The sequence below is a fragment of the Hyla sarda genome, chromosome 1 (genome assembly GCF_029499605.1).
Source record: "Hyla sarda isolate aHylSar1 chromosome 1, aHylSar1.hap1, whole genome shotgun sequence".
NCBI classification, from domain to species: domain Eukaryota; kingdom Metazoa; phylum Chordata; class Amphibia; order Anura; family Hylidae; genus Hyla; species Hyla sarda.
In genome coordinates, this window is record NC_079189.1 from 165,175,388 (window position 1) to 165,200,350 (window position 24,963).

Below are 24,963 nucleotides of genomic sequence, written 5' to 3' on the forward strand. Positions count from 1 at the left end.
ACAGGAATCCAACCATGGTTAAAACTCAGATATTAATAGAAAGACTAAAACAGTCATAGTCAGAATAAAAACTAATCACCAGCAGCCAGAGTACCAGCAGAGCTCGGGTTTACATAGCCCCACCCAAGTTCCCATTGGCTAATAGCATTAACTATTGCCAAGCCAGGGAGAATATCACAGAAAACAGTTCATACATAAAAACAAAGTATGAACGGGGCCTAAAGCGGAAAAATGCAAAAACACATTACATGTGGAAGCTAGAATTAGCCTTGCTCAGTATCAAACTATTTGGGCAGAATGTAAATTGCTACAGTGTATCCAGGAGGACATAGATGGCAGATATTCAAGAGATGATATCCTGACATCATTCAAGTACATCAATATGGCCGGAAGAACCTGTCTGTGGTATTCATAAAACACAGGGATGCCATCAGAAATGTTTGGGTATCTTACACAGATTAAGGCATGGGCCCCCATGGCCTGCCTCTGAGTTTGCCCAACGGCCCACCTCCGAGTCCATTCCTCAGGTCCAGCCCCCAATTTTCTTCAATTTTCTATTTAGATATTTCTAATTAGATTATAGCAGAGTGCAGTGCAGTAAAACACTGTACTGTCACCGTTGGTGTAGGTCCAGTTTGTCCAAAAAATTTGCCTAAACATTTGCCAATTTTCCCACATACTAATCATATAGTGGTAGATACCCACTTTAAGCACGCACTCTGCAGACTGTATGAGTGATTACAGATACATACAGCAACTTACATATGATGTCTCTGTGGCTGAATCACGTAGGACATCTTCTCTTCTCAGACTCATTTCCTTTTTTTCACTATCCAGTCTAGGTCTCTATAGAACCTGCCATAGTATCAAGGCAAACATTTTGGGATCCTTTCTCCAGCACAATACCCATGTGTATTCTCCCACACAGTAACAATGCCCACTTTGTGCTCCCATATATACTTATAGGCCCCCAAAGTTGGAGGCATGCCCCTAACTATGGTTGTAGGACTCCTCTGTGCTATTTGTCCCATAGTTGTAGGACCCCTCTGTGCTAGTTTCCCCCATAATTGTAAGTCCCCTCTTTGCTTGTTTCTCCTATAATTTTAGGTCACCTCTGTGCTTGTTTCCTCCATGTCTGTAGGCCTCTCTGTGCTAGTTGGCCCACAGTTGTAGAACCCCTCTGTGCTAGTTGCCCCCATAGTTGTAGGTCTCCTCTGTGCTAGTTGTTCACATAGTTGTAAGCCCCCTCTTTGCTTGTTTCTCCTACAATTTTAGGCCTCTTCTGTGCTTGTTCCCCCCATTGTTGTAGGGGGCCTCTGCTACTTTTCCCTCCATATTTTAGATTGCGGCCCCTAGACACACTGCCCCCAGCTGCCATATAGGCTCCTGTTCTCCACTGCTCCTCGGGTTTGGGTAGGGATCTATATGTATAGGCATAGCAGTTAGTCCCCCGACCTAATGAGCAGTGATACACAAGATGACCAACACAGTAGTTACCATCCCAGCTCTTGACAGGGTCCAGGCAGCACTCTAGACTCTGTCTCTGGTTGTACTGGTTGTACCTCCATAACAGTGGCCCTTACCTGCCTATAGGCAAGCTCAATGCTCTGGCCAAAGTTTGAGCCAAGGCTTAACAGTGCCAGGAAAGTGTTTCTTGAATCCAGATGTGGGGAATCCCAGCAGTGGATTTCATGACAACCCACAGCAAAAATTAAACTTATTTTTTTTTTTTTTTGCTTCTTATACAAGGAGAGTGAAGCTCTAGCAGTCAATGCAATGTTAATTCTATAGAAGTTTCCTATAGCTTATGTGTTACCATAATTCAGAGATCACTCTCCAAAGTCCTTCAGGACCAAGCCTATTTAATAGCAGTTATTCCATATATGCTCAAGCGATCTTGAGTCACTCAGCTGATGCAGAGGAGTTGAAACAATTTAGAATTCCTTTTCTCCTGGGTGTCCCAAGACAGTCAACTGCGCCTCAACATCCACTGCCCGGAGCTGGTTGCTTGGATATTGTCATAACCTAAAACCATTCTAGAGGTCCTATCATTGATAGGATTTATTCTAGAATTATTTTCTATTTCCTAGAATGGTATAGCATGAGAAATGTTTCTACAGACCCTTCTTCGATACAGGTAGTCTTAGAGTTTCTTCAGCAGGGTTGTGAAAAGGAATTAATTAAGCACCTGCTCTATCTGCATCTTTTGGCATCTGATATGCCCATAACCACCTTGTCAAGAGATTTCAGAGGGCTATCTTTAGTCTTAGACCTACAATATTACAGCTTGAGCTTCAAACCCTCAAATCCTCAACTCTGTACATAATCTTTCTAATGGACAGAGTTTATGCCATTCTTCAGACAATAGTTTCCATTTATTGTCAATATAAGGGTATATTCACACGTAAAGTATCCGGTGCAAATATGATGCTGCAGACTTGAAACTGTGTTCAGTCATTGAGTTTGCACTTAAATCTGCAGCATAAAATATGCAGTTTAAAATCTGCATAATTAAATATGCATAAAATACTATACATGTGAATACATCCTAAATACAAGACATAGGGGGCGATTTATTAAAACATGTGCAGAGGAAAAGCTGCCCTTGTTGCCCATAACAAACAATCAGATCGCTTCTTTCATTTTTAACAAAGCCTCTGCAATATGAAATAAGCGATCTGATTGGTTGCTATGGACAACTGGGCAAATTTTCCTCTGCACTGGTTTTGATAAATCTCACTAGTCAGACCACATATGGAGTATTGTGTCCAATTTTTGGCACCTGTATATAGGAAGACATTTTATTGGAAATGTTTTCATAAATACAAAAACAAAAGAAAGATGTGCACTCCGCAAGGAAAGGAGAGCACAGCAGACATCAAGATTATCACAAAGTTAATGTCTGCATACAACACTGAAAAAGAAAAACATATCAGGGTCGTGAAGGGAGTTGTAACGCCCCTAGAATATTTCTCAAGACTCCCATACAATACCCTTCTGTGGAACTAAACGGTTTCACAATGTCCTCCATTTCTGAGGCTGTGTAATGAGAAATAATAAACACCTTCCATTAAGCAAATAATTTGTTAGTGCTTGTATTCTCATTATGTTCTGTGTCCAGCCTGTCAACCCCACAAAGTAATTTAAGTTGTTTAATTACCATAGGAAAAGTGGGGGTGGTCGGGGACAGCCAGGTGGCAAAGATGCATCTTAGCGCAACCTGGTGGACAATGTATACCATCTGGGGTACCTTGGGAAGAGATTGTTGGCTTGAGGGTCTTAATTGATGGAAAAGTAAAGCCCTCGGGGGAAAGGGTAGATATATAGTCCACTTATCCCTTATATAAGACAGTATTTGACGCCATTACGTCTCAGTATGAGAGCAAGTCCATATTCCATCCCACAAATCAGTTAATGGGGTAGAGCATTTGGGGCAGGCAGTAATGCGGTCTGGGAAATCAGGGGAAGGTAAATTATTGAACCCATATAAAGCCCCGTGAGCCAATTTGTAATAGCTTTCATGCCATCTCTCATTAATGGTGCAGCAGCAGACAATGTTCCAACCATTCAGTATGCATTCAGAGATATCGTCTCCCTGCCCCCAGGTGGACCAAGAGGAGAAAATAGAAGTTGGGTCAAATTTAAGGAGAGCTCGCCTCAAGGATGGGTAGATCGCTGATATCGTTAATTTGCGGGGCCTAATTGCAACTTTTTCATGTCTTTCATAATCACTACAAAGTGACAACTGACAATTTTTTAGGAAAGGCTGTTTGTTACTTTCTGTTATAAGTTGTAAAAAATGTTTAGGCGCACCTCCAACATTTTGTGCAACCGGAGTAAACAAAAATAGAGCTCTTAATTAAATGAAAACTCTTCCCCCTAGTGTTTTTAATTTTTTTTTTTTTTTTTAAGTGACGGGTAACTATTTACAAAGTGATACAGTTCCTGCAAGGGTGAATATAAGTTCACCATCATGTTATCATAATCTGTACTGACATTAAAATTCTAAAGCAATTATTCTGCTAAACTTTTAGCTAGGAGATGGAAATCAATAGGAATTCCCACATTAGAAGACTTAGTAAAAAATGTGACTGAATATCTTTTGATGAGCATGCTGAAGATGCAGAAGCACTCTGTCTATCCACTTGTATAGTAAATAAATACATACTATTTTGCTGTCCTTAATGATTCCATGCATTTTAATTCAAAGTTACACTTCTTTCCTCATACTGCCTATTATTATTGTTATATTTTTTTGTCCTGTGAAGTTATTGTTTTATATTTCACTTAAGCTATATGAAACTGACTATAGCTAGCACTTTATTTCTCTAAAAAGTTTTATCATGTGTTTGTTTATTTTTATTTAACTAACAATATATATATATATATATATATATATATATTTTTTTTTTTTATTTATTTATTTTTTTTTTTTTTACGGGTGTGAATTTCTAACTAAAACTACGAAAAACTAAATAAAGCTCCTGATTTATTTTTTCAAGTTCATCAATGTTATCTTATTTTAAGGACATTTTATATAGAGTATCATAACTATTCAATGTACACAAATCTTTTGTGTAAATCTGAATATTAATGTTAAAGGTGCACTCCGGTGAAAAAAAAAGAAATGTAAACAGATTTGTACATTTTTGTAAATTACTTCTATTTAAAAATCTTAACCCTTCCAGTACTTATCAGCCTCTGTATGCTCCACAGGAAGTTCTTTTCTTTTGAAATGTATTTTCTGTCTGACCACAGTGCACTCTGCTGACACCTCTGTCGGTCTCAGGAACTCTCAAGAGCAGGATAGATTTGCTATGGGTTTTTGGTCCTGCTCTTGACATTTCCCAAGACAGACAGAGGTATCAGCAGAGAACACTGTCGTCAAACAGAAAATACATTTTAAAAGAAAATAACTTCCTCAGTAGTATACAGTAACTAATAAGTACTGGAAGGGTTAAGATTTTTAATTAGAAGTAATTTGCAAATCTGTTTAACGTTCTGGCACCAGTTGATTTAAAAAAAAAAGATCTCTTTTCCTTGAAGATATGGGGACATTTATCAAGCTTGTTACTCTGAGTTTTGGTTTAAATTTGTTGCAGACTTGACACACTTGCGCAAAAACGTTGTGGGTAAAAAAAAGTTGCAGAAAAGTCACACAGAGGGAAAAATGCAAAGTGGTGCACGTAAGCGACATTTTCAAAAAATGTTCACTAGTTCCACATTTATCACAGGCCCTGCACCGTTTAATTAATGTAGCGCACATACACTCCAAATACACCATCAAAATCATCTCACCTACTGACTTTGCTAAATCTTCCCCAAATATATTTTTATTGATCAAAAAATTACTTTCATTCTTTCCCCAAAAATTATATTTTATTGTTGTGTGTAACTTTACTATACAAAAACTGGTAGTTTTTTTTCTCATTGTGATTAAAATCATGAAAAATAACAGGCATCTATTGTAAGCCCAATGGACCCTATTTAAAGTGAAAGGGTTCTGTCAGATTCCATTGGTGTCTGGTATCACAACCTCCCTCCCAGTCCCGTTATCAGCAGTTGTAATGGAGCTCCCTAACAAATCGACACAATGCTGATGTGAACGTAGCCTTAACCCCTTAAGGACCAAGGACGTACTGGTACGTCCTTGGTCCTGCTCCTGTGATATAACGCGGGGTTACACGGTAACCCCCCATCATATCACGGTGGGCCCGGCGTCATAGTGAAGCCGGGCCCATAGTGAAGCTGGGACCTGCCGCTAATAGAGGGCCCCTACCTCCCTCCTCGCTGTCCGATCGCCAAATGACTGCTCAGTGCCTGAGATCCAGGCATGAGCAGTCATGCGGCAGAATCATCGATCACTGGTTTCCTATGAGAAACCAGTGATCAATGATAAAGATCAGTGTGTGCAGTGTTATAGGTCCCTATGGGAGCTATAAAACTGCAAAAAAAAAGTGAAAAAAAAGTGAATGAATATCATTTAACCCCTCCCCTATTAAAAGTTTGAATCAATCCCCTTTTCCCGAAAAAAAAAAAAACACAGTGTAAATATAAATAAAAATAAACATATATGGTATCACCGCGTGTGTAAATGTCCGAATTATAAAAATATATCATTAATTAAACCGCTCGGTCAATGGCGTGCACGCAAAAAATGCCAAAGTCCAAAATAGTATCATTTAAATAGTATTATCAAAATAGTATCATAATAATATCATTTAAAAATGAATAAAAAGCGATCAATAAGTCCTATCAATGCAAAATGGTACCGTTAAAAACTTCAGATCACGGCGCAAAAAATGAGCCCTCATACCGCCCCATACACGGAAAAATAAAAAAGTTATAGGGGTCAGAAGATGACAATTTTAAAAGTCCGACAAAATCAAACCTATATAAGTAGGGTATCATTTTGATCGTATGGACCTACAGAATAAAGATAAGGTGTCATTTTTACCAAAACATGTACTACGAAGAAACGGAAGCCCCCAAAAGTTACAAAATGGCGTTTTTTTTTTTCAATTTTGTCGCACAATGATTTTTTTCCCCCTTTCACCGTAGATTTTTGGGCAAAATGACTGACGTCATTACAAAGTAGAATTGGTGGCGCAAAAAATAAGCAATCATATGGATTTTTAGGTGCAAAATTGAAAGAGTTATGATTTTTTAAAGGCAAGGAGCAAAAAACAAAAATGCAAAAATGGAAAAAAAAAACGGTCCTTAAGGGGTTAAAGGGGTTCCATATTATTTAAACTTACCTTGAAGGTTACTCCCATCATTGTATGTAGATCATGTAGTAAATAGTGATACATTTTTGTATTGTTACATTTTGTTATAACCCTTGACAAACAATCCATTGATGTTATTAAGACAGATGTCTTTAGTTCCTTTACTGTGATCCATTTCTATGAAATCTTTGGAGAAACAATACACTTTTTTTGACAAATTTAAATTATTAATTTTCTCCAATTAACTTCAGTTACAGCGTAAGGCTATAAATAATTGAAACCCATATATTTCAGATGAAGAAAGAAAGATAATCCATTTCTTTGTACTGTATATCTCTTTGAATTTTATTCAAATTCATCATGAAAAAGAATTACTTCTATGATTAGTTTTCCAAACTGTAAAATGTTCTACATTTACCTAGTGAAATGCAGTATATTATTTCTTCCCAGAGAAAATACCATACTGTCAAATTGTATTTTGGATAATGTGATCACCTTCCAATGTTGCCATTAAGTGACTTATTACTTTATAATAAACCATTAATGAATGATACTTGACCATGATTATCATACACCATTTTAGTATATATTAGTATATTGCTTTCTTATTAAGTTTTAGGTCATGTTTGCATCTTTGTCTGTTTGTTTCTTGTTCTAAAGTTTCCATTTTACGTGGAGCTAATCCTGTAAAAGGACAAATGGGTCTGATCTAGAAAACAGCACTTGTGATGGGTAGATAAAAAGAATGATTCTCTGTCCAATATATATACAGTAGTGAATACTGGAGGAATAAAAAAACTCAAAGAAACAAATATGTAGTGAACAAGTAACAAGATTATCTTAAAGGAGTACTCCGGGGGACTAAACCCAGAGCCCATCCTTTCCCTCTCATCAACCTATTTACTAAATCATATTGAATAACACAAAGAAAAATAACACATATTTAAAATAGATGCTTGTGCAGACCCTATTTGATTGTCTATCACTGAATGGTGAATTGGTAGGCTGCACTAACTCATCATGCCATGACTAAGGACTCTGCGAGGTCCGAAACACGTCAGCGTTACTTGCTCCATGTGAAGTTTTTCCAATAAAGATCTCCAAGTTTTAATGCCATCCAGATTCCAGACATTCTTTGTTTGTGGACTTCTGGAGATTGGAAAGGCCGCTGATCATGCCCAAGCAGGTGGTGGTGGGAGCGGTGTGTCTTTGTTACTGTGTAGTAAGTATGTTAATGTCCCTGATACTAGGAAGTTTCTGCACACAGCAATATTAAAAACAGGGAACATTTCCAGAAAGTGTAGTGGCTTTCAAGCTCATATATGTTTTATATCTGAGAATCTTCAAAGTAGCCCCCTTTTGCTTTAATGACATCTTTGCACATTCTTGGCATTCTCTCAATTAGAGAGGAGCGGACTTACAGTGATTTGATTCGTCACGAACTGTTCGGCTCGGCAGTTGCTGACTTTAGCCTGCATAAATTGGTTCAGCTTTCAGGTGCTCAGGTGGGCTGGAAAAGGTGGATACAGTCCTAGGAGACTCTCCTAGGACCGTATCCACCTTTTCCAGGCTACAGGAGCACCTGAAAGCTGAATTAATTTATGCAGGCTAAAGTCAGCAACTGCCGAGCCGAAAAGTTAGTGACAAATCAAATCACTGTAAGTTCGCTCATCTCTACTCTCAATCATTGCCGTGGCTAGCAGTGCTTTCGAATATTGCCTGGTTTGGCAGCCAGCAGTGTTATAGCCCATAACAAGTATCACATACAAATATTAATTAAAATGAACAAAGCTGTGGACTGACCTGTATTTTAGCAATATGTTTTTAACCCCTTAAGGACACAGCCCATTTTGGCCTTAAGGACACAGCCAATTTTATTTTAGAATTTTTGCTTTTTACTCCTCGCCTTCTAAAATATCTCTTTTATATTTCCATCCATGGACCCATGTGAGGGCTTGTTTTTTGGTTGACCAATTGTACTTTGTAATTACATCACTCATTTTACCATAAAATGTATGGCAAACCCCAAAAATTTATTATATGTGTGAGAAAATTGAATAGAAAACTGAAATTTACCATATTTTGGAGGGTTTTGTTTTCATGCTGTACACTTAATGGTAAAAATGACACATTTTCTCTATTCTGTGGCTCTATACGATTACAATGATACCCATACCTGCACACCACTCTATTTTTTGTAATGCTTTAAAAAAAAAACTTTTTTCACAAAATAAGTATGTTTAACCCCTTAAGGACCGGAGGTTTTTCCGTTTTTGCATTTTCGTTTTTTGCTCCTTGCCTTTAAAAAATCATAACTCTTTCAAATTTACACCTAAAAATCCATATGATGGCTTATTTTTTGCGCCACCAATTCTAATTTGTAATGACGTCAGTCATTTTGCCCAAAAATCTATGGTGAAGCGGGAAAAAAAATCATTGTGCGACAAAATTGAAAAAAAAAACGCTGTTTTGTAACTTTTGGGGGCTTCCGTTTCTACGTAGTACATTTTTCGGTAAAAATGACACCTGATATGTATTCTGTAGGTCCATATGATTAAAATGATACCCTACTTATATAGGTTTGATTTTGTCGGACTTCTGGAAAAAATCATAACTACATGCAGGAAAATTAATACGTTTAAAATTGTCATCTTCTGACCCCTATAACTTTTTTATTTTTCCGTGTATGGGGCGGTATGAGGGCTCATTTTTTGCGCCGTGATCTGAAGTTTTTAACGGTACCATTTTTGCATTGATAGGACTTATTGATCACTTTTTATTCATTTTTAAATGATATAAAAAGTGACCAAAAATGCACTATTTTGGACTTTGGAATTTTTTTGCGCGCACGCCATTGACCGAGCGGTTTAATTAATTATATATTTTTATAATTCGGACATTTCCGCACGCGGTGATACCACATATGTTTATTTTTATTTTTATTTACACTGTGTTTTTTTTTTTATTGGAAAAGGGGGGTGATTCAAACTTTTAATAGGGGAGGAGTTAAATGATCTTTATTCACTTTTTTTTTTCACTTTTTTTTTGCAGTGTTATAGGTCCCATAGGGACCTATAACACTGCACACACTGATCTTCTATGTTGATCACTGGTTTCTCATAAGAAACCAGTGATCAATGATTCTGCCGCATGACTGCTCATGCCTGGATCTCAGGCACTGAGCAGTCATTCGGCGATCGGACAGCGAGGAGGCAGGAAGGGGCCCTCCCGCTGTCCTGTCAGCTGTTCGGGATGCCGCGATTAGCCGCGGCTATCCCGAACGGCCCGACTGAGCTAGCCGGGAACTTTCACTTTCACTTTTAGCCGCGCGGCTCAGCTTTGAGCGCGCGGCTAAAGGGTTAATAGCGCGCGGCGCCGCGATCGGCGCTGCGCGCTATTAGAGGCGGGTCCCGGCTTCACTATGACGCCGGGCCCGCCATGATATGACGCGGGGTTACTGTGTAACCCCGCGTTATATCAGAAGAGAAGGACCAATGACGTACCGGTACGTCCTTGGTCCTTAAGGGGTTAAAATTGCCCCATTTTGCCCCCCTATATCTTTCAATTTTTTTCTGTACATGGGGCTGTATGAGTGCTCATTTTTTTTGTGCCATGATCTGTATTTTTTTTTTTGGTACCACTTTTGCGTACATGTGACTATTTGATTGCATTGTTCAAACAATTAACATTAACCGGCCGTGCTGCTACGATACCTGTTATCATGCACGGATTATGGTGAGTTATTTCGTTGGAGGACAAAATGCAAAGAAATAGATTTTCCAGCATGGGACTTCAGGTAAAAAAATGTAATTCTTTATTGTTATTTCATAAAAGCTTTATTGTTATTCCATAAAAGTAGCTCAGAGAAATACATTCAAACATGGATAATATGTTACAAACATCGATACACTTTTAAAATAACCGTGCAGGAAACAAGCGACTCATGTTCCTCCCCTGGTTTAACTAGCTCACTGCCCTTCTCGTGCTTTCTACCATAAAGGTAAATACCATAAAACCATATGCACCCATAAGTGTATACATATTATGTGCAGACAAACAATATGATGTCGAATAGGATCTATTTATACATGCTGATGCAATAATATAGCTGACTGTATATGTAACATTTAAATTTTTCCAAAAAAAAATGCTGGGTCTGAACAGTTATTAGATACTATTAGGTATTAGGATACTTGCCTATTGGTCAAATGAAAATGTCTTTGATAAGAGGGAAAAAAAAGTTAGTTGTGTTATTGTATTAGTTGAATAAACCTCTCAAAGTATACTAAGAGAAAGATGTACGGACATGTAACGTGACTACCAGCTAGACTGTTAATATACATAATGGATTCATCTAAGTTCTAATATAATAGTAATGTGAATAAACCCAAATCTAAACATGCATTATCCTGTTAAATGACTAAATATGGACTATACACTAGGTATTTCTTTTCTGTGTGCAATATTCCACTCAAAAGAGACCGGACTAATTTATATTCAAAATGGTTATGCATGTGCTAGTAATTTTATGACTGTAACATTGTTTATAATGCAATATATAATATTTTAATATGTTATTATATACAGTCTATACAAAAAATAAGATACAAATAAGTCCTGTGTCTAATTAAAGTATTGGATATAACTACTAGTACAATAAATGTCATTGCGAAAAATAAATATACACAAAGATGAGTAAGTGACAGATACTATATATCCAATGTAGAACTAGCCCAAATGTATTACTGATTAGTTGTTATTAACCCCTTAAGGACTTAGCCCTCTTTCACCTTAAGGACTCGGCCATTTTTTGCAAATCTGACCACTGTCACTTTAAACATTAATAACTCTGGGATGCTTTTAGTTATCATTCTGATTTCAAGATTGTTTTTTCGTGACATAACTTAAACATAGTGGTAAATTTTTGTGGTAACTTGCATCCTTTCTTGGTGAAAAATCCCCAAATTTGATGAGAAAAATGAAAATTTAGCATTTTAATAACTTTGAAGCTCTCTGCTTGTAAGGAAAATGGATATTCAAAATAAAAAAAAATTTGGTTCACATATACAATATGTCTAAATTATGTTTGTATCATAAAATTTATGAGTTTTTACTTTTGGAAGACACCAGAGGGCTTCAAAGTTCAGCAGCAATTTTCACATTTTTCACACAATTTTCAAACTCACTATTTTTCAGTGACCAGTTCAGTTTTGAAGTGGATTTGAAGGGTCTTCATATTAGAAATACCCCACAAATGACCCCATTATAAAAACTTCACCCCCAAAGTATTCAAAATTAAATTCAGTCAGCATTTTAACCCTTTAGGTGTTTCAAAGGAATAGCAGCAAAGTGAAGAAGAAAATTCATAATCTTCATTTTTTACACTCGCATGTTCTTGTAGACCCAATTTTTTAATTTTTGCAAGGGGTAAAAAGGAGAAAATTTTTACTTGTATTTGAAACCCAATTTTTCTCGAGTAAAGACATACCTCATATCTCTATGTAAAGTGTTCGGTGGGCATAGTAGAGGGCTCAGAAGGGAAGGAGCGACAAATGTTTTTTGGGGGGGCATGTCACCTTTAGGAAGCCCCTATGGTGCCAGAACAGCAAACAAAAAAAAAACACATGGCATACCATTTTGAAAACTAGACCCCTCGGGGAACATAACAAGGGGTAAAGTGAACCTTAATACCCCACAGGTGATTCACGACTTTTGCATATGTAAAAAAATTTTTTTTTTCTCCTAAAATGCTTGGTTTCCCAAACGTTTTACATTTATAAAAAGGGTAATAGCAGAAAATACCCCACAAAATTTGAAGCCCAATTTCTCCCGATTCAGAAAACCCCCCATATGGGGGTGAAAAGTGCTCTGCTGGCGCACTACAGGTCTCAGAAGAGAAGGAGTCACATTTGGCTTTTTGAAAGCAAATTTTGCTCTGGGGGCATGCCGCATTTAGGAAGCCCCTATGGTGCCAGAACAGCAAAAAAAAAACAAAAACATGGCACACTATTTTGGAAACTAGACCCCACGGGGAACATAACAAGGGGTAAAGTGAACCTTAATACCCCACAGGTGATTCACGACTTTTACATATGTAAAAAAAAAATAATGTTTTCCTAAAATGCTTGTTTTCCCAAAAATTTTACATTTTTAAAAAGGGTAATAGCCCCCCAAAATTTATAACACAATTTCTCCCGAGTACGGCGATACCCCAAATGTGACCCTAAACTGTTGCCTTGAAATACGACAGGGCTCCAAAGGGAGAGCGCCATGCGCATGTTACGCCGAGCGCTCCGGGTCCCCGCTCCTCCCCGGAGCGCTCGCTTCTCTCTCGCTACCGCAGCGCTCCGGGCAGCTCCACTGACCCGGTGCGCTGCGATACCGTCTCCAGCCGGGATGCGATTCGCGATGCGGGTAGCGCCCGCTCGCGATGCGCATCCCGGCTCCCGTACCTGACTCGCTCTCCGTCTGTCCTGTCCCGGCGCGCGCGGCCCCGCTCCCTAGGGCGCGCGCGCGCCGGGTCTCTGCGATTTAAAGGGCCACTGCGCCGCTGATTGGCGCAGTGGTTCCAATTAGTGTGTTCACCTGTGCACTCCCTATTTATACCTCACTTCCCCTTCACTCCCTCGCCGGATCTTGTTGCCATTGTGCCAGTGAAAGCGTTTCCTTGTGTGTTCCTAGCCTGTGTTCCAGACCTCCTGCCGTTGCCCCCGACTACGATCCTTGCTGCCTGCCCCGACCTTCTGCTACGTCCGACCTTGCTTCTGTCTACTCCCTTGTACCGCGCCTATCTTCAGCAGTCAGAGAGGTTGAGCCGTTGCTAGTGGATACGACCTGGTCACTACCGCCGCAGCAAGACCATCCCGCTTTGCGGCGGGCTCTGGTGAAAACCAGTAGTGACTTAGAACCGATCCACTAGCACGGTCCACGCCAATCCCTCTCTGGCAAAGAGGATCCACTACCTGCCAGCCGGCATCGTGACAGTAGATCCGGCCATGGATCCCGCTGAAGTTCCTCTGCCAGTTGTCGCCGACCTCACCACGGTGGTCGCCCAGCAGTCACAACAGATAGCGCAACAAGGCCAACAGCTGTCTCAACTGACCGTGATGCTACAGCAGCTACTACCACAGCTTCAGCAATCATCTCCTCCGCCAGCTCCTGCACCTCCTCCGCAGCGAGTGGCCGCTTCTGGTCTACGACTATCCTTGCCGGATAAATTTGATGGGGACTCTAAATTCTGCCGTGGCTTTCTTTCCCAATGTTCCCTGTACTTGGAGATGATGTCGGACCAGTTTCCTACTGAAAGGTCTAAGGTGGCTTTCGTAGTCAGCCTTCTGTCTGGAAAAGCTCTGTCATGGGCCACACCGCTCTGGGACCGCAATGACCCCGTCACTGCCTCTATACACTCCTTCTTCTCGGAAATTCGAAGTGTCTTTGAGGAACCTGCCCGAGCCTCTTCTGCTGAGACTGCCCTTTTGAACCTGGTCCAGGGTAATTCTTCCGTTGGCGAGTACGCCGTACAATTCCGTACTCTTGCTTCAGAATTATCCTGGAATAATGAGGCCCTCTGCGCGACCTTTAAAAAAGGCCTATCCAGCAACATTAAAGATGTTCTGGCCGCACGAGAAATCCCTGCTAACCTACATGAACTCATCCATCTTGCCACTCGCATTGACATGCGTTTTTCCGAAAGGCGTCAGGAGCTCCGCCAGGATATGGACTTTGTTCGCACAAGGCGTTTTTTCTCCCCGGCTCCTCTCTCCTCTGGTCCCCTGCAATCCGTTCCTGTGCCTCCCGCCGTGGAGGCTATGCAGGTCGACCGGTCTCGCCTGACACCTCAAGAGAGGACACGACGCCGCATGGAGAATCTCTGCCTGTACTGTGCCAGTACCGAACACTTCCTGAAGGATTGTCCTATCCGTCCTCCCCGCCTGGAAAGACGTACGCTGACTCCGCACAAAGGTGAGACAGTCCTTGATGTCTACTCTGCTTCTCCACGTCTTACTGTGCCTGTGCGGATATCTGCCTCTGCCTTATCCTTCTCTACTATGGCCTTCTTGGATTCCGGATCTGCAGGAAATTTTATTTTGGCCTCTCTCGTCAACAGGTTCAACATCCCAGTGACCAGTCTCGCCAGACCCCTCTACATCAATTGTGTAAACAATGAAAGATTGGACTGTACCATACGTTTCCGCACGGAGCCCCTTCTAATGTGCATCGGACCTCATCACGAGAAGATTGAATTTTTGGTCCTCCCCAATTGCACTTCCGAAATCCTCCTTGGACTACCCTGGCTTCAACTCCATTCCCCAACCCTGGATTGGTCCACTGGGGAGATCAAGAGTTGGGGGCCCTCTTGTTTCAAGGACTGCCTAAAACCGGTTCCCAGTACCCCTTGCCGTGACTCTGTGGTTCCCCCTGTAACCGGTCTCCCTAAGGCCTATATGGACTTTGCGGATGTTTTTTGAGAAAAAAAAAAGCTGAGACTCTACCTCCTCACAGGCCTTATGATTGTCCTATTGACCTCCTCCCGGGCACTACTCCACCCCGGGGCAGAATTTATCCTCTGTCCGCCCCAGAGACTCTTGCTATGTCGGAGTACATCCAGGAAAATTTAAAAAAAGGCTTTATCCGTAAATCCTCCTCTCCTGCCGGAGCCGGATTTTTCTTTGTGTCCAAAAAAGATGGCTCTCTACGTCCTTGCATTGACTACCGCGGTCTTAATAAAATCACGGTAAAGAACCGCTACCCCCTACCCCTCATCTCTGAACTCTTTGATCGCCTCCAAGGTGCCCACATCTTTACCAAACTGGACTTAAGAGGTGCTTATAATCTCATCCGCATCAGAGAGGGGGATGAATGGAAAACGGCATTTAACACTAGAGATGGACACTTTGAGTATCTGGTCATGCCCTTTGGCCTGTGCAACGCCCCTGCCGTCTTCCAAGACTTTGTTAATGAAATTTTTCGTGATCTCTTATACTCCTGTGTTGTTGTATATCTGGACGATATCCTGATTTTTTCTGCCAATCTAGAAGAACACCGCCAGCATGTCCGTATGGTTCTTCAGAGACTTCGTGACAATCAACTTTATGCTAAGATAGAGAAATGTCTGTTTGAATGCCAATCTCTTCCTTTCCTAGGATACTTGGTCTCTGGCCAGGGACTACAAATGGATCCAGACAAACTCTCTACCGTCTTAGATTGGCCACGCCCCTCCGGACTCCGTGCTATCCAACGTTTTTTGGGGTTCGCCAATTATTACAGGCAATTTATTCCACATTTTTCTACCGTTGTGGCCCCTATCGTGGCTTTAACCAAAAAAAATGCCAATCCCAAGTCTTGGCCTCCTCAAGCGGAAGACGCCTTTAAACGGCTCAAGTCTGCCTTTTCTTCGGCTCCCGTGCTCTCCAGACCTGACCCATCTAAACCCTTCCTATTGGAGGTTGATGCCTCCTCTGTAGGAGCTGGAGCGGTCCTTCTACAAAAAAATTCTTCCGGGCATGCTGTTACTTGTGGTTTTTTTTCTAGGACCTTTTCTCCGGCGGAGAGGAACTACTCCATCGGGGATCGAGAGCTTCTAGCCATTAAATTAGCACTTGAGGAATGGAGGCATCTGCTGGAGGGATCAAGATTTCCAGTTATTATTTACACCGATCACAAGAACCTCTCCTATCTCCAGTCTGCCCAACGGCTGAATCCTCGCCAGGCCAGGTGGTCTCTGTTCTTTGCCCGATTTAATTTTGAAATTCACTTTCGGCCTGCCGATAAGAACATTAGGGCCGATGCTCTCTCTCGTTCCTCGGATGCCTCGGAAGTTGAACTCTCTCCGCAACACATCATTCCTCCTGACTGTCTTATTTCCACTTCTCCAGCCTCCATCAGGCAAACTCCTCCAGGAAAGACCTTCGTCTCTCCACGCCAACGCCTCGGAATCCTCAAATGGGGTCACTCCTCCCATCTCGCAGGTCATACAGGCATCAAGAAATCTGTGCAACTCATCTCTCGCTTCTATTGGTGGCCGACTCTGGAGACGGATGTCGTGGACTTTGTGCGAGCCTGCACTGTCTGTGCCCGGGATAAGACTCCTCGCCAGAAGCCCGCTGGTTTTCTTCATCCTCTGCCTGTCCCTGAACAGCCTTGGTCTCTGATTGGTATGGATTTTATTACAGACCTACCCCCATCCCGTGGCAACACTGTTGTTTGGGTGGTCGTTGATCGATTCTCCAAGATGGCACATTTCATCCCTCTTCCTGGTCTTCCTTCAGCGCCTCAGTTGGCTAAACAATTTTTTGTACACATTTTTCGTCTTCACGGGTTGCCCACACAGATAGTCTCGGATAGAGGCGTCCAATTCGTGTCAAAATTCTGGAGGGCTCTCTGTAAACAACTCAAGATTAAATTAAACTTTTCTTCTGCATATCATCCTCAATCCAATGGACAAGTAGAAAGAATTAACCAGGTCTTGGGTGATTATTTACGACATTTTGTTTCCTCCCGCCAGGATGATTGGGCAGATCTTCTACCATGGGCCGAATTCTCGTATAACTTTAGAGTCTCTGAATCTTCCTCCAAATCCCCATTTTTCGTGGTGTACGGCCGTCACCCTCTTCCCCCCCTCCCTACTCCCTTGCCCTCTGGTTTGCCCGCTGTAGATGAAGTGACTCGTGATCTTTCCACCATATGGAAAGAGACCCAAGATTCTCTTTTACAGGCTTCATCTCGCATGAAAAAGTTTGGCGATAAGAAAAGAAGAGCTCCCCCCATTTTTGCTCCCGGAGACAAGGTATGGCTCTCCGCTAAATATGTCCGCTTTCGTGTCCCCAGTTACAAACTGGGTCCACGCTATCTTGGTCCTTTCAAAGTCTTGTGCCAAATTAATCCCGTCTCTTACAAACTTCTTCTTCCTCCTTCTCTCCGTATTCCTAATGCCTTTCATGTCTCTCTTCTTAAACCCCTCATCATCAACCGTTTCTCTCCCAAATTAGTTTCTCCCACTCCTGTCTCCGGTTCTTCTGACGTCTTCTCAGTGAAAGAGATACTGGCCTCCAAGACGGTCAGAGGAAAAAGGTTCTTTTTGGTGGATTGGGAGGGCTGTGGACCTGAAGAGAGATCCTGGGAACCTGAGGACAACATCCTAGACAAAAGTCTGCTCCTCAGGTTCTCAGGCTCTAAGAAGAGGGGGAGACCCAAGGGGGGGGGTACTGTTACGCCGAGCGCTCCGGGTCCCCGCTCCTCCCCGGAGCGCTCGCTTCTCTCTCGCTACCGCAGCGCTCCGGGCAGCTCCACTGACCCGGTGCGCTGCGATACCGTCTCCAGCCGGGATGCGATTCGCGATGCGGGTAGCGCCCGCTCGCGATGCGCATCCCGGCTCCCGTACCTGACTCGCTCTCCGTCTGTCCTGTCCCGGCGCGCGCGGCCCCGCTCCCTAGGGCGCGCGCGCGCCGGGTCTCTGCGATTTAAAGGGCCACTGCGCCGCTGATTGGCGCAGTGGTTCCAATTAGTGTGTTCACCTGTGCACTCCCTATTTATACCTCACTTCCCCTTCACTCCCTCGCCGGATCTTGTTGCCATTGTGCCAGTGAAAGCGTTTCCTTGTGTGTTCCTAGCCTGTGTTCCAGACCTCCTGCCGTTGCCCCCGACTACGATCCTTGCTGCCTGCCCCGACCTTCTGCTACGTCCGACCTTGCTTCTGTCTACTCCCTTGTACCGCGCCTATCTTCAGCAGTCAGAGAGGTTGAGCCGTTGCTAGTGGATACGACCTGGTCACTACCGCCGCAGCAAGACCATCCCGCTTTGCGGCGGGCTCTGGTGAAAACCAATAGTGACTTAGAACCGATCCACTAGCACGGTCCACGCCAATCCCTCTCTGGCACAGAGGATCCACTACCTGCCAGCCGGCATCGTGACAGCGCATTTGACGCCTGAATTTGGGACTTGCATAGGGGTGGACATAAGGGTATTCTACGCCATTGATTCCCAAACAGGGTGCCTCCAGCTGTTGTAAAACTCCCAGCATGCCTGGAAAGTCAGTGGCTGTCTGGTAATACAGGAAGTAGTTGTTTTGCAACAGCTGGAGGCTCCGTTTTGGAAACAGTGGAGTACCAGACGTTTTTCATTTTTATTGGGGAGGGGGGCTGTGTAGGGGTATGTGTATATGTAGTGTCTTTTACTTTTTGTTTTATTTTGTTTTAGTGTAGTGGAGTAGAGTGTTTTTTAGGATACAGTCGCAAGGGGTTCACAGTAGTTCCCGGGGTTCACAGTAGTTTCTCGCTGGCAGTTTGAGCTGTGGCAGAAAATTTGCCGCAGCTCAAACTTGCAGCCGGATACTTACTGTAAACCTCTGCCCATGTGAGTGTAGCCTGTACGCTCACATTGGGGGACGGGACGGGACATCCAGCTGTTGCAAAACTACAACTCCCAGCATGCGCTGACAGACTGTACATGCTGAGAGTTTTAGTTTTGCAACAGCTGTAGGCACATGGTTATGTATCACGGAGTTTGTGACCTAACTCAGTGTTTTACAACCAGTGTGCCTCCAGCTGTTGCAAAACTACAACTCCCAGCATGTACGGTGCATGCTGGGAGTTGTAGTTTGCAACAGCTGGAGGCACAACGGCCGTGAAACACTGAGTTAGGTAAAAAAAACTCTGAGTTTCACAACCAGTGTGCCTTCAGCTGTTGCAAAACTACAACTCTCAGCAGTCACCGACAGCCAACGGGCATGCTGGGAGTTGTAGTTATGCAACCAGCAGATGCACACCTACAACTCCCAGCATGCACTTTGGCTGTTTTTGCAAGCTGGGAGTTGTAGTTATACAACAGCTGAAGGTACACTTTTCCATAGAAAAAATGTGCCTTCAACTGTTGCAAAACTATAAGTCCCAGCATAAGGGAATGCTGGGAGTTGTGGTGGTCTGCCTCCTGCTGTTGCATAACTACAACTCCCAGCATGCCCTTTTTGCATGCTGGGAGCTGTTGCTAAGCAACAGCAGGAGGCTCTCACTCACCTCCTACTGCTGCTCCCTCACACATGTCAGTCCCTCGATGCCGCCGCCGCTGCTCCTGGGGCCCCGATCCCAACAGGGATGCTGTGGATCGGGGCCCCAGCTGCTGGGGTCCACGTCCCACAACCGCTCACGTCCTCCGGAAGAGGGGCGGAGCGGGTTGCGGGAGTGACACCCGCAGCAGGTGCCCTGATTGGTCGGCCGGTAAGCTGGCCGACGAATCAGGGCGATCGAGAGGTGGCACCAGTGCCACCTCACCCCTGCTGGCTATGGCTGTTCGGGACGGTCAGAGAACAGCCTGTAATTCCGGGTCACCGGAGACCCGATTGACCCCGAATCCGCCGCAGATCGCTGGGCGATATGCCGCGATGCCTGCTGAACGATTTCAGCAGGCATCCGGCTCCGACCCCAACCGGCTAGCGGTGGGGACCGGATTTCCCATGGGTGTATGGATATGCCCTGCGACCTTAAGGACTCGGAATGCAGGGCGTATCCAGGGGTAAACCAGTGAAAAACATTTTTTTTAATCAACTGGTACCAGAAAGTTAAACAGATTTGTTACTTAACTCAGTGTTTCGCAGTCAGTCTGACTCCAGCTGTTGCAAAACTAGAACTCCCAGCATGTACAGTCTCTCAGTGCAAGCTGGAAGTTGTAGTTTTGCAACAGCTGGAGGCACACTGGTTGCAAAACACTGAGTTAGGTAACAAACTCGGTTTCACAACCAATGTGTCTCCAGCTGTTGCAAAACTGCAACAATCAGTATGCATTGACAGTCAAAGGGCATGCTGAGAGTTGTAGGTTTGCAAAAGCTGGAGGCACACTGCAACAACTTACAGCATACCCTTTGGTAGTCTGTGCATGCTGGGAGCTGTAGTTATGCAACAGCTGAATGAACACTTTTTCATAGAAAAAATGTGCCTCCAGTTGTTGCATAACTACAACCCTCAGCATGCACAGACTACTAAAGGCCATGCTGGGAGCTGTAGTTGGAACTCCTGCTGTTGCAAAACTACAACTCCCAGCATGCCCTTTGGCTGTGCATGCTGCGAGTTGCTGCAAAGCAACAGCAGGAGGTGAACAGGCCTCATCTCCTGCTGTTTCCTGCCACCAGAACCATCCGGGACCATCGCCGCTGCTCCCACCACTCCTGCCACCGGGACTGCTCCCACCAATCCTGAGGGGACCCCCGCCGGACCAGGGGAAGGTAGGAGACCCCGCCGGCGCCGATCGCCACCATCTTTGTCGTCCCGATCGCCGCCCAGTAGGTCCGTGATTGGTCGGTCGTTCCAGCCGATCAATCACGTGATCGTGAGGCGGCACCCATGCCACCTCACTCCTGCTGGGTAAGGGTGAATGGGGCTGTCTCGGACAGCCTCATTCACCCTTTTTTCCGGATTGACCCGGAAGAGCCGCAAATCGCAGGTTTGAATTGACCTGCGATTTGCGGCCATCGCCAACATGGGGGGCAGGGTCTCAGGACCCCCCAGGGGTTTGCACGAGGTGCCTGCTGATAGATATCAGCAATCACCCGGTCCGTTCTCCGCCCAGCAAGCGGTGGGGACCGGAATTTCCACAGGCGTATCCATACGCCCTCAGTTCTTAAGGACTTTAAAACGGGGGGCGTATGGATACACCCAGCGTCCTTAAGGGGTTAAAATACATTACTAATAAAAAAAATTTGAGGAAGAAGAGATGTTTCTGGCCTCCCTATACCCTTCCTGACATGCACCCCTGTGTAATATAGATAAAAGGTATATAACAAAATTATAATACATTATGAATTAAAAATATATGTATGGCATAGGGGATACAGCTGGCCTCTCTGTGTATCTGTACTCCATATGAGCTGAAACTGCAGACAGCTGCCCCTAATTCACAACTCTATCAGCAGCGGTCATAAGTTGTTCTATTCACCAGCAGTTTACTTTCCCACAGGTTGACAGTGAATATACAGGGTGGGCCATTTATATGGATACACCTTAATAAAATGGGAATGGTTGGTGATATTAACTTCCTGTTTGTGGAACATTAGTATATGTGAGGGGGGAAACTTTTCAAGATGGGTGGTGACCATGGTGGCCATTTTGAAGTCGGACATTTTGAATCCAACTTTTGTTTTTTCAATAGGAATTTCACAAGAAAAACAATGATGTGCTTGGTTTTAACGTAACTTTATTCTTTCATGAGTTATTTACAAGTTTCTGACCACTTATAAAATGTGTTCAATGTGCTGCCCATTGTGTTGGATTGTCAATGCAACCCTCTTCTCCCACTCTTCACAAACTGATAGCAACACCGCAGGAGAAATGCTAGCACAGGCTTCCAGTATCTGTAATTTCAGGTGCTGCACATCTTGTATCTTCACAGCAAAGACAATTGCCTTCAGATGACCTCAAAGATGAAAGTCTAAGGGGGTCAGATCGGGAAACCTTGGGGGCCATTCAACTGCCCCACGACGACCAATCCACTTTCCAGTGTTCATCTAGGAATGCTCGGACCTGACACCCATAATGTGGTGGTGCACCATCTTGCTGGAAAAACTCAGGGAACGTGCCAGCTTCAGTGCATAAAGAGGGAAACACATCATCATGTAGGCCACTGGATATGTGAAATTGCTACATGATGATGTGTTTCCCTCTTTATGCACTGAAGCTGGCACGTTCCCACGTTCCAGCAAGATGGTGCACCACCACATTATGGTTGTCAGGTCCGAGCATTCCTAACATTATTCTGGCTGAGAATAAAAATATGGGGAACCCTATGTGTTTTTTTTTTTTTTCTATTTATTTTTTTATTAATAATCTGCTGGGGAGAGCGCTCATAATGCAATGTCCTCCCAGACAGGGAGACTCCAGCTGTTGCAAAACTACAACTCCCAGCATGCCCAGACAGCCTTTGTCTGGGCATGCTTGGAGTTGTAATTTAGCAACAGCTGGAGTCTCCCCTTCTTGGAGGACACTGCCAGAAGGGTCTTTTCACATTATACAAAATGGACAATGTGAACAGAGCCTCACACTTACCAGCCTGTCTCCCGTCTGTAGCCCCACCCCTAATGACAGCATCACTAGGGGGCGGAGCTACACAGACCCGGCCGGGACAGGAACAAGGGAGGTAAGTGGACGTCTTCTGTATACACTATATACAGCTATCTATAGATAGCTGTATATACTGTATAGCACCCAAAGGGGCTATAGGAGCAGGGAGTCCTGTCATTTTGGTGACAGGATTCCTGGATCCTGTATAGTATACACGGCTACACTATGCATCCCTGTCTACTATACTGCCAGGGAGATAAGTAGTGATGCTGTACAGCATCCGACCAACAGAGTGGTACCTGAAGACAGTGAAAAATCTGCTACAGGGTACAAATTTGGCTGTTTTCACACACCAGGAAAAACACCAGAAAAAAGCTTGAAAAACTGCCAAAACGCAGGAAAAAGCTGTGGCAGTTTTTCAGGGCTTTTTTGCTGGCATTTTTTTTAGGTGTTAAAAAAAAAAAAACAAGTGGAAAACTGCAATATCTGTGTGTGTATTTAACATCAGCAGGGATACTTTTTGCAATTTTATTTTAGTGTTAATAAGCATACAAAATTTGCTAGCACATTAACCTCTTGGGGACAAAGGGCATACCTGTACGCTGTTCGCCCCCTCCCTTTCCCAGTCATAGCGGTTCGGGCCCAGCCTCTAACAACGGCCAGGACCCGTGGCTTATAGCGCGGGGCACAGATCGCGGTGCCGTGCACTATTAACCCTTTAGCCGCAGCGTTCAAAGCTGATCTCCGCGGCTAAAGTGAAACTAAGATGCTCCCGGCAGCTCAGTCGGGCTGATCGGGACCATCGCAATGAAATCGCGAAGTCCTGATCAGCTAAGATGCAGCATGAGGGTGCCTTTCCTGCCTCCTGCGTGTCCAATCGACGAATGACTACTCCGTGCCTGAGATCCAGGCAGGAGCAGCAGTCAAGCGCCGATAACACTGATCAATGCAAAGCTATGGCTTTGCAGTGATCAGTGTAAAAGATCAGTGTGTGCAGTGTTATAGCCCCATATGGGAGAAATAACACTGCAAAAAAAGTCCATAAAAAAAAAAATTTGTAAATAAAAATAATAATAAACATATGTGGTATCGCCGCGTGCAGAAATGTCCGAATTATAAAAAGATATAATTCATTAAACCAGACGGTCAATGGCGTATGCACAAAAAAATTCCAAAGTCCAAAATAGCGTATTTTTGGTCACTTTTTATATAATGAAAAAATGAATAAAAAGCTATCAAAAAGTTTAATCAATACAAAAAGGATACCATGAAAAACTTCAGATCACGGCACAAAAATGAGCCCTCATATCGCCCCATATGCGGAAAAATAAAAAAGTGATAGAGGTCAGAAAAGGACAATTTTAAACATTTTAACTTTCGTGCATGTAGGTATGATTTTTTTTCAGAAGTATGACAAAATCAAACCTATATAAACAGGATATCATTTTGAACGTATGGACCTACAGAATAAAGAAAAATTTTAATTTTACCAAAAAATGTACTATGTAGAAACGGAAGCCTCCAAAAGTTACAAAATGACGTTTTTTCTTCAATTTTGCCGCACATTGATTTTTTTCCATTTCGTCGTAGATTTTGGGAAAAATGACTGATGTCGTTACAAAGTAGAATTGGTGGTGCAAAAAAAAAAGCCATCACATGGATTTTTAGGTGCAAAATTTAATGGGTTATGATTTTTAAAAAGTGAGGAGGAAAAAACAAAAGTGCAAAAATTGAAAAATCCTTGGTCGCCAAGGGGTTAAACAAGCTGTTAGTTACCACATATCCCCATAACTATGCTTTTAAACTACTTTAAAACTACTTGAATACATTCCTAGCAGTGTTATACAGGGCTTTTTACAGAGCTCTTATGCATGTGTTAAGGGGCTTTTATCATTGCTTTTTGAAGCAAACTAGTTCGACTAGAACTGAACATTTCCCGAGGGGAGCCCTGTGTACTGATTCTGAACTATGACATTAGCTGATAGACCAAAGGCGGAGAATGTAAGGCTGGGTTCACATATATCAGGCACCTGGCATAGTCTCCCTCTGACGTGAAACTGATGCTATAACTGAACCAATTCATTTGAATGGTAGAGTTTACAATCATCCAGCATCTCAATTTTGACACCGAATGGTTAGACTCGCAGGAGGACACCAGACAGAGGAACGCAGCTTGCTGCGTTCCCCTGGTC